General features: G+C 52.8%; 1 protein-coding gene and 1 pseudogene across 11 annotated transcripts in view; one reads left to right on the top strand and one right to left on the bottom strand.

Annotated features, from left to right (window-relative positions):
• The window catches only part of PIK3CD (phosphatidylinositol-4,5-bisphosphate 3-kinase catalytic subunit delta), a 108,433-nt gene that overhangs the window by 25,923 nt on the left and 72,294 nt on the right, over positions 1 to 10,216 (top strand). For 5 of the 11 annotated variants that reach the window (XM_074380029.1, XM_074380040.1, XM_074380038.1 and 2 more), the window contains exon 1: positions 5,899 to 5,963. The exons of 2 other annotated variants lie outside the window; for them this stretch is intronic. The gene's annotated coding sequence lies outside the window, so the exon portion shown is untranslated. Of the gene's footprint in view, positions 1 to 5,891; positions 5,972 to 6,569; positions 6,929 to 10,216 lie in introns of those variants that run through there. 4 more of the 11 variants (XM_074380034.1, XM_074380036.1, XM_074380031.1 and 1 more) reach the window with 3 other exon arrangements.
• On the bottom strand, positions 6,807 to 8,757 carry LOC101053734 (putative uncharacterized protein PIK3CD-AS1; annotated as a pseudogene).

A 10,216-nucleotide genomic window follows, 5' to 3' on the forward strand; every position in this document is an offset into this window, starting at 1 on the left:
AAAAATATTCTTTTAGAGCAGAAATAGCCAATCCTGCAAAGTCCAAAGATGCTGTTCTAGAATATAACTAGAAGGACAGCTCAGAAACTTGTTTTCTGAGGGTGCCCTCCATGTCACGCAGTTATAAGCATTTTACATGTATGAATTCATTTCGTCCTGACAACAGTTCTGAGAGTTGGGCACCATTATGAGCATCCCCAGGCTACAGAAGAGGAGGCAGAAGCACAGAGAGGTTAAGTTGCCTGAGGTCACACAGCTCCGCAGTGGCAGGCCAGGCAGTTTGGTTCCAAGGAAGGTGCTCTTAACCCCTAGTCATCCAGCACTTTGGGAGGCCAAGACGGGTGGATCACTGGAGGTCAGGAGTTCCAGAGCAGCCTGGTCAACATGGTAAAACCCTGTCTCTTAACCCCAATAATGCCAGCACTTTCACCACACTGTTTCTGGCCAAAGCAAAAGGGTAAGAACTCGAGCTGGTAGTTTCTGCCTTGCTGGGAGGAAAAGACCCATGCCCAGCAAAGTGGGCTTCCTGCCAGGAGGGGGCATGGAGGCAGATGTCTGGAGTCCTTTGTGCAGCGGCTGAAGAAGTGGGCTCTTCACACCTGCATCCCCCACCGCCTGGGTGCTCAGAGTGCTGCCCTGAGCTAACTCTTCTTGCGGACATGCGTGGGTGGTAGTGGTGAAGCCACCCGGGTTGAGCAGAGCAAAAATGTTTGCAGCGTTTGTGCGAAGCTGTGAGTTGCTTGGCTTTTGGAGGGGAAGTCCTGCAGGGACGTTCTGCATGAGAGGGTTACGGGAAAGAAGGCCTGGGCCGGCACGGTGGCTCACGCCTGTAATCCCAGCACTTTGGGAGACCGAGGCAGGAGGATCACCTGAGGTCAGGAGTTCTCGCCTAGACTGCCAACATGGCAAAACCCCATCTCAACTAAAAATACAAAAATTATGGCCAGGTACAGCGGCTCATGCCTGTAATCCCAGCACTTTGGGAGACCGAGGCAGGCGGATCACCTGAGGTTAGGAGTTTGGGACCAGCCTGACCAACAGGGAGAAACCCGTCTCCACTAAAAATACAAGACTCGTCAGGCGTGGTGGCACATGCCTGTAATTCCAGCTACTCGGGAGGCTGAGGCAGGAGAATCACTTGAACCTCAGGGAGAGGTTGCGGTGAGCCGAGATCGCGCCACTGCACTCCAGCCTGGGCAACAGGAGTGAAATTCCGTCTCAAAAATAAATAAATAAATAAATACAAATTTAAAAATGGTCTTGCCATTTCCAGCTGGGTGGTGGATGTCTGTAATCCCAGCTACTCAGGAGGCTGAAGCAAGAGAATCGCTTGAACCCAGGAGGCGGAGGTGGCAGTGAGCCACGGTTGCGCCATTGCACTCCAGCCTGGGTGACAGAACAAGACTCCATCTCAAAAAAAAAAGAAAAAGAATAGGCCTGGAGGCCTGGGAAGCTCTTCAGAAGGGCCTGCAGTCGGCCTCTGCCTGCCCAAGCCTGGTCTCCAATGACCAGCCCCACCCATTAATGACTAAGGCAGGCGTCCCCCAAACTTTTTACACAGGGGGCCGGTTCACTGTCCCTCAGACCGTTGGAGGGCCGCCACATACTGTGCTCCTCTCACTGACCACCAATGAAAGAGGTGCCCCTTCCCGAAGTGCGGCGGGGGGGCCGGATAAATGGCCTCAGGGGGCCGCATGCGGTCCGCGGGCCGGGCCGTAGTTTGGGGACGCCTGCACTAACGACTCCTCTCCTTTCCATCAAGTGGGGCCAAGGTGTTTCCCAATCAGCACTGATTTCCCTAGAAAGGAGCCAAGGCTCCAGAGCTGATGTGATCATTGCATGTTGGTTGACTTTCCTGCAGCTGAGGGGACATTTTTCTTCTAGGATTGCTGTCCTTTCTCCGCTGCCATGATTTCATTTTCTTGACAAAGGGAACTTGAGGTAGCTTCTTCCAAGACACACACGATGACAGTTAAAAATAAAGTGGCAGAGCTCAGAAACTGCAGAGGAAGGCAGCGGGCGATTGTATCAGGAACTGGAGGAAAGATGATGGCTGTTCTTGAATGTTACATTTATTTATTTCTTGAGATGGAGTCTCACTCTGTCACCCAGGCTGCAGTGTAGTGGTGAGATCCTGGCTCACTGCAACCTCCATCTCCTGGGTTCAAGCGATTCTCCTGCCTCAGGAGCTAGGACTACAGGCGCCTGCCACCATGGCTGGCTAATTTTGATTTTTCAGTAGAGATGGGATTTCATCATGTTGGCCAGGCTGGTCTCAAACTCCTGACCTCATGATCTGTCCACTTTGGCCTCCCAAAGTGCTGGGATTATAGGTGTGAGACACCGCTTGCCCAGCTTGAATGTTAAATTTATCTTAAGCTTCCCGGTGCCCCAAGCAAAAGAGAGGGACGTGATAAGTCCCGAGGGCCACAGTCTCAAAAAGGAGGTGTACTAGGTTTTCAGGAAAGTGAAACTTCTTTTTTTTTTTTCTTTGAGACGGAGGAGTTTTGCTCTTGTTGCCCAGGCTGGAGTATAATGGCATGATCTCAGCTCACTAAGGGAATTCTCCTGCCTCAGCCTCCCACCTGATGGGATTACAGGTGCCCATCACCAGGCCTGGCTAATTTTTGTTTTGGTTTGGTTTTGGTTTTGTTTTTCTTTGAGACAGAGTCTTGCGCTGTCGTCCAGCTGGAGTGCAGTGGTGCAATCTCGGCTCACTGCAACCTCTGCCTCCCAGGTTCAAGCAATTCTCCTGCCTCAGCCTCCTGAGAAGCTGGGCATGTGCCACCATGCCTGGCTAATTTTTGTATTTTTAGTAGAGATGGGGTGTCACCATCTTGGCCAGGCTGGTCTCAAACTCCTGACCTTGTGATCCACCCACCTCAGCCTCCCAAAGTGCTGGGATTATAGGTGTGAGCCACATGTCTGGCCATATTATTATTATTGTTATTTTAGGAGAGACGGGGTTTTGCCATGTTGGCCAGGCTGTCCTGGAACTCTTGGCCTCAGGTGATCCACCCACCTTGGCCTCGCAACGTGCTGGGATTACACGCATGAGCCACCTTGCCTGGCTGAAATTGAAACTCGTTCGGACTGAGGACTAAGGAGACCCACAGCATGATGAAAGTAGCAAGGATCGGGAAGAAATTATTATAAACATTTATAGATGGTGTGGTCCTGAAAAAGGACTCAGCCCTCCTGAGCCTCGGTTTTCTCATCTGTAAATTGGGGATGATAAGATTTACCTTGTTGGGCTACTGTGGGTATCAGAGAGAAAGTATAACTTCTCCTCGGCCCCCTTAAGTTCGTAGTTAGGACATACCACTTTACAAAAGGCAGATTTACATGAAAACCAAGCAAGTTTATTAACACATGCAGTGCACATAGCGAGGAAGAAACCTCAATGAAAAGTGACCTGAAGCAGTGGCTCAGAACTCTGGCTTATCCAGCACCTTCAACAAAGAATAAAGAATTTTCTTTTCTTTCTTTTTTTTTTTTTTTTTTTGAGACTCAGTCTTGCTCTGTTGCCAGGCTGGAGGGCAGTGGCATGATCTCAGCTCACTGCAACCTCTACCTCCCTGGTCCAAGCAATTCTCTTGCCTCAGCCTCCCAAGTAGCTGGGACTACAGGTGTACGCCACCACACCTGGCTAATTTTGTATTTTTAGTAGAGCCACCATGCCCGGCCCAGTCTTGACTTTTTGCATACCTAAATACAGGACATAAATTCTACTTTACTGGAGACAATGCTTACCAGCTCAGAGGCACCAGAAGTGTCTATAAACCAACCTTCTCCATTCATTTCCTCCCATATATTTACCTTCCTAAAGTTTCCGACCCCGGGAAGCCTAAAACTGCTTTTTCTTGTCTTGTCACTTCTTGAAAATTCATTGTTATGGCCGGGCAAGGTGGCTCACACCTGTAATCCCAGCACTTTGGGAGGTTGAGGTGGGCAGATGGAGGTGGGTGACAAAGTGAGACCCTGTCTCAAAATAATAACAATAATAATCTTAAAAGTTAAGATTACAACAAATCTAGTTTACAGATCTTAACTGACTTTTATTCATGATTCTACTTACTATTACTATTTTTTTTAGAGACAGGGTCTCACTTTGTCACCCAGACTGAATTGCAGAGGTGAGATCACAGCTCATTGCAACCTTGAATTTCTGGGCTCAAGCAATCCTCCTCCTTCCTCAGTCTCCCAAGTAGCTAAAACTACCGGCGCATGCCACCATGCCTGGCTAATTTTGTATTTCTTTGTAAAGATGAGATCTCACTATGTTGCTCAGACTGGTCTTGATCCTCTAACTTCAGCCTCCCAAAGTGTTGGAATTCCAGGTGTGAGCCACCGCTGCCTGGCCTATTAATGGGTCTAACATTGGGAGTCCCTCAGAACCAGGACAGGTTTAAAGGACTCCAGCCAGTAGCATAGTGTTTATGGATACTAAACAGAAGTAAGGTATAGAGCTTAATTGGTTACAGTGTTTGCCTTGTTTGAATTAGTTGGCCACCTAAGATCTATTAAAGCTCAGCTGCTGTAACTGACCAAAACTCACCTATTTGCTACTTGAATATATTCTTAAGTTAATTAGCTTCATTTAGCATGAATGACTCCATATTGGTTTGGTCTGTTGGACCCAGTACAGGATACTTGTCCAAATCAATGACCTCCTGCAAATTTTATTTATCAGGCAGATACCTGGGATTACAGGTACACACCAGCTACTTGGGAGGCTGAGGCAGAAGAATTTCTTGAACCTGGGACAGGGAGTTGCAGTGAGCCAAGATTGGGCCACTGCACTCCAGCCTGGACAACAGAGCAAGACTCTGTCTTGAAAAAAAAAAAGAAAAGAAAAAAAGGTATAGAGGCTTGGGCTCCTGGGAAGGTGATACAAAAGTTAAAGGAGAGTGAGGTGGGAGAGAGAATGGTGGATGAGCCTTGCTTGTCTTCTAATGCGGGGAAAATTTCTCAGCTAAGAAAAGTTAGCTCTGAGCAGCCTTCGGCCTGATGTTAATACTTTACCAATGGGGATTTCCCTTTTCCTTTCTGTTTTTGAGACAGGGTCTCACTTTGCTTCCCAGGCTGGAGTGCGGTGGCGCGATCATGGATCCCTGCAGTCTCCATCTCCCTGACTTAAGCTCTCTTCCCACCTCGGCCTCCCGATTAGTTGGGACTACAAGGCGTGCACCACCACGACTGGCTAATTAAAAAATTTTTCTGTAGAGACAGGGTCTCCCTACGCTGCTCAGCTGGCCCGAATTTCTGGGCTCAAGCGATCCTTCCATCTCGGCCTCCCAAAGCGCTTGGATTTCAGGAGTGAGCCACAGCGCCGGGCCTGGAGATTTTCTTTGCAGATAAAAATAATTTTACAAAAGGACAGCTTTTCAGAGCTACTCCTGTGCCTGCAGTTTCTAAGAATAATCCCCTCAAAAAACGCCGAAGAAGTATATTTTGGGGTGGCACCTGCTGGTCTCCCACAGCCATACACCTCGCAGTGGCGCTTGGGGCCCCTGGGTGCCTAGGGCTGCAGTTAGCCCCTCTCCCTCTCCAGCTCTCGGCCTTTCTCTCGCTGCTGTTGAAATTCTTTGCTGTGTGCAGGTGGAGAGCTTAGGACCTTTATTTGGTTGTTTTCCTTTGCATAAAAAGAACACTTGTTTTGAAGCCGGGCACGGTGCAGCTTCCAAGGGCACCTGGGATGAGGCCCCTCCAGCGGCAGGCGAGCTGGGGGTGTGGGCGGAGGGTGGAAGGCAGGCGCTGGGGGACCTGTTGTTTTCCTGTTGCAAGAGAAAAGGAAACAAAGTGGGAAGTGGAGGGTGCGGGCTGGTGGCAGGAGGGGCCGCCCCGCCGCGGCCGCCCCGCCGCGCCCCGCCTCCCTCCCTCGAGGCTCACTCGCGCCCAGCGCCTTCGCTCCGAGCGGCCGCGAGCCGAGCCGCCCAGCCCTGTCAGCTGCGCCGGGACTGGTAAGCGGGTAAGGGACGCCGCTGGCTGCGTCAGGGGAGGTGGGAAGAGGACCGGGGCCAGGGGCTTCGGGAGCCAGGGCTGCGCTCCGGGCCGCGGGGCGGGCTGGCGGGCGTCTCTCCGGCACCCACAGCCCGTGCGCCCTGGCCCTGGGCGCCCTCCCGCGTCTAGCGAGCCGGACCCTGAGCGCCCCGGGGTCCGGGCCTCTGGGACCTGAGCCGGGACTGCCCTGGAGGCCCGGGGCCGTCCCCCGTGGGCCCGCCGAGAGGGGCGCACGCAGCTCCCCGGTGCCTGCACTGCGCGCCTGGTCCGCCCGGCCCGGCGGCGGGGTCCCGGCTGCGTTCCCGGCGGCGGTGCGGCCTCCGGTGCACCGGCCGAGGCTCCAGGAGACTAGAGGCGCTCACCGCGAGCGCCCGTCCGAGCGCTGGCAAGAGGACCAGGGCCCTCCTACGCTCCCACTGACGGGGTCCGGGCTGCGCTCCCACTGGCGGTGTCGCCCGAGTGCCCTGGCGCGGAGACAGGGCCGCGCACAGCTCGCCGGCGCCGGGGTCCCGTGCGCCCTTCCCAGCCTGGGCAAGCGGGGAGAGGGGCTGGAGCAGGGCCGGGTGGAAGTTTCCGGGGCTCCCTCCCGGCGCCTGGACCCGCGCCCCGCCTCCCCGTCCCGCGCTGCCGGCGAGATCAGCCCCGGATCTGCGGCCGAGCAGAGGTTAAGCCGGCAAAACCGCCCTCAGCTTTGCATTTCCGGACTTTTTTTTTTTTTTTTTTTTTTTTTTTTTTAATACTCTTACCGGTAATTCAGCCTGAATGAGGCTTTAAAAAAAAAAAAAAAATCTAGTTTCCTGTTTCTATTTAGACTTCCTCATCTGCACCTCCTCCTTTGAGATCAAGAAGAGGGGAACTAGGATGACTTTTCTTGGGCACCAGGATGGGGCACTGCGGGGCGGGGAGCAGGGTTCCAGAGAACCGGGTAAGGGTCGCTGGGAGATCCCGCCGAAATGCGCTCTGGGTGGGGCGAGGGTGGAGCAGGTAGGGGTGAGGTTTCCGGGGTCGCGAGCTGGGGGCGCCCTGGAGCGGCCGAGGTGCGGGTTCCTCGCGTGTCACCCTTAGGGTCTACCCAGTTCGCGGATGGAGCCTGGGGCTGATCGGGCAGCCTTCACTTGGTGCAGGTGTTTCCTGAAAGGAGGGACCTGTGGATCTTGAACCCCATTAAGGGAGGTTTCTTCCCCCGGGCTCTTGAGAAGTCTCACCTCTGAGATGCTGGGCACAACCACGCGTGGATGTGAGGCGGATGTGCCCTGGGCTGGAGTGGGAGTGGCTCATTTTCCTTTCTCAGAGCTCTCGGAGGAGGTGGTTTACTGCTCCTTAGGAACTTTGAAACCGAGGGCTAACCCCCTGCTCTCTTCCAGGAGAGTGGGTGCCTGACGGTGCTTGGTGTTCTTGTCAATTGAATGGTACCATAGGGACGTTTCTCCCCCAAAGAACGGATCGTTCTTACCTTTGCGGTTTCAGTTGGACAACCGTAGGTGCTGAGTGGCGTTGTCTTCATTTTGCAGTTAAGGAAACGAAGGCTCAGAAAAGTTAAATAACTCACCAACCCACACAGTTTACAAGTAGCTCCACCAGATCCCAGCGCTTTCCGACGCCAGCGCATTTAATCATCTGGGGGTGCTGTTGCTTGCGGGGGGAAGGAGAATGTCCTAGTAATTCTCTTGGCGTGGGGGAGACGACCTTTCAAAGAGCAACCTCTAAGAAACCCCTGGAGACTCCCCTGTAACACCCTCTGCTGCCATTCACACCCCCTCCCCAATTTGATTGATGTGTTGAGTGGGGAGGAAAGTTTTTTCGGTTGATGAGGCTGCGACCAAATGCAAGGAGATATAAATAGAGCTTTTTCTTTGGCTCGTTCTAGAGCAGAATTGCCAACCCCTTAGCATTTCCATGGCCCGCTGGAGTTTGATTTCTTGGTGTTAGGATTCCAGCCACCTTGGCAGGTGAGAGGCCTGCCGAGGCATCCTGGGCTTGGTCCTCTTTGAGTACTTTCACAGAGTGTTGGAAGAGACTCTGGTGTGCTGGAGGAGTGCTCTTAAACCCAACTGTGGCTGAGAGTGGTTGCTCAGACCGTTCATCCCAGCGCTTTGGGAGGCCCAGATGGGAGGATCACTTGAAACCAGGATTTCAGGGTTGCAGTGAGCTATGATAGTGCCACTGCCCCCAGCCTCGGTGACAGAGCAGGAGCCTATCTCTGAAAAATCTAACACACAGCAACCCACTTGCCTGCTCTAGAGACAACTAAGCTGGCCTCCTTCTGAGCCCCACTTCCCCTGCCCCTCAGCCCATGATCAGAAACAGGCCACACTGCTCACTTAGATGTTTCTAGATAGGGCACGTGCCCCAGAGGTACTCCCGACCATGCCGATGTCCCCATCTAGCAGGATAAGCTGCGTTTCTGTTTCTGCAGCCTCAGTCCACAACGCCAGGTCTTTGCACTAAGCTGTGGGCTCAGTTTCTTCTCTAGTACTGAGTTTAGCAAGGGTTTCCTGAGATCCCACGGGGGGGGGGGGGGGGCGGCGGGGGGCCAGGGGCTATGCTAAGGACAGGGCAGGCAGACTGGAAGGGCATTGGCCCTTGGGGTACTTACAGGATAGACAGGCCACCAATCGCTGGAGGCCAGCCGCCATAGCCAGTTCGCTTTCACACAAGGGTGTCTGAGGAAATTCGTGGGTGGGAGTGGGAATGGTGAGAGGTCAGTGCCTGCTTGACCTTGTTTTTCTTCAATTGCACAGTGAAAGGGAGAAGTGAAAGTACAACGGATGGAGCAATTCCCCCTTGGCTTTTCTTATTTTCAAAACCGTTTCTGGGTAGAGAGCAGTTCGCTCCTTCCCTGAGGCCCGCTGCCGGTGTTGCCCGGCTGGTGGGGTTTGGGGCCCCAGCAAATGTTTCCTTAATGTGGGACCTTTGGAAAGCTCTTTCAGGCTGGGCGCGGTGGCTCCCGCCTGTAATCCCAGCACTTTGGGAAGCCAAGGCAGGCAGATCGCTTGAGGTCAGGAGGAGTTCAAGACCATCCTAGTGAACATGGAGAAACCCTGTTTCTGCTAAAATACATAAATTAAATTAATAAAAATTAGCTGGGTGTGGTGGCGACCACGTGTAATCCCAGCTACTCAGGAGGCAGAGGCAGGAGAATCGCTTGAACCCGGAAGGTAGAGGTTGCAGTGAGCTGAGATTGCACCACTGCACTCCAGCTTGGGCAACAGAGTGAGGCTCCATCTCAAAAGAAAAGAAAAAAAAAGCTCTTTCATTCAGGAGGGTGGCTTCAGCTACTCCCCAGGGGATACGCATGTTTCCCAGCAAAGCTGTTGCAGAATATGGTCTAGAATCGGTGCCCCAGGATGAATGAGACGAGGCAGGGCCCTGCCCACTGGAGGATGGCAGAGCCTGGCTTGTTTGAGAGGGAGGAAAATATTGTCACCTTGGTACTGGTGACAGTGTTTCATAAATAGTGAAGGTGGCAAAACGCTACCTCTTTCCCTACAGTTAACGCTAAGACTCACTTGTCTTTCATTTGGTTGGTGGAAATTCCCCCAATCATATCAGAAATGTGCCAGTTTCAAGATGGAAAAAAATAAAAAACCCAGGAACCCCACTGCCCCCCTTTTTTATTGCAGCTAAACACTGTGGTTTGCTGTGGGTCCTACCAAATTAATGAGCCACTCTCCCCTCCCTGAGGGCCAGCACCATCCCTGGGACTTGTGAAACTTCCTCTTCCAGCTGCTCTGGCTGGATATGCCTGAAACTCCCCTCCCGCCCCAGAAGTGACAACCTCACCACCTCGGATAAGGGTCAGGGCTCCTGGAAATGGGTGCCTTTTCCTATTACTTACTTTCTGTGCGTTTTTTTGGGTTTTTCGACACAGTTTCACTCTTGTCACCCAGGCCGGAGTGCAGTGACACGATCTCAGCTCACTGCAACCTCCGCCTCTCGGGTTCAAGTGATTCTCATGCCTCAGCCTCCCGAGCAGCTGAGATTACAGGTGCCTGCCACCAGGCCCAGCTAATTTTTGTATTTTTGGTAGACATGGGGTTTCACCATGTTGCTGCTGGTCTCGAACTCCTGACCTCAGATGATCTGCCTGACTCGGCCTCCCAAAGTGCTGGGATTACAGGTGTGAGCCACCATGCCTGGCCTTCCTATTAAATTCAGAGCGCAGGGAGAGTGATCAGAGTGAAGGGTGTGGCATTTCTAAAGTGGTATTTCA

Source organism: Saimiri boliviensis, chromosome 11 (assembly GCF_048565385.1).
Source record: "Saimiri boliviensis isolate mSaiBol1 chromosome 11, mSaiBol1.pri, whole genome shotgun sequence".
Lineage (NCBI taxonomy): Eukaryota > Metazoa > Chordata > Mammalia > Primates > Cebidae > Saimiri > Saimiri boliviensis.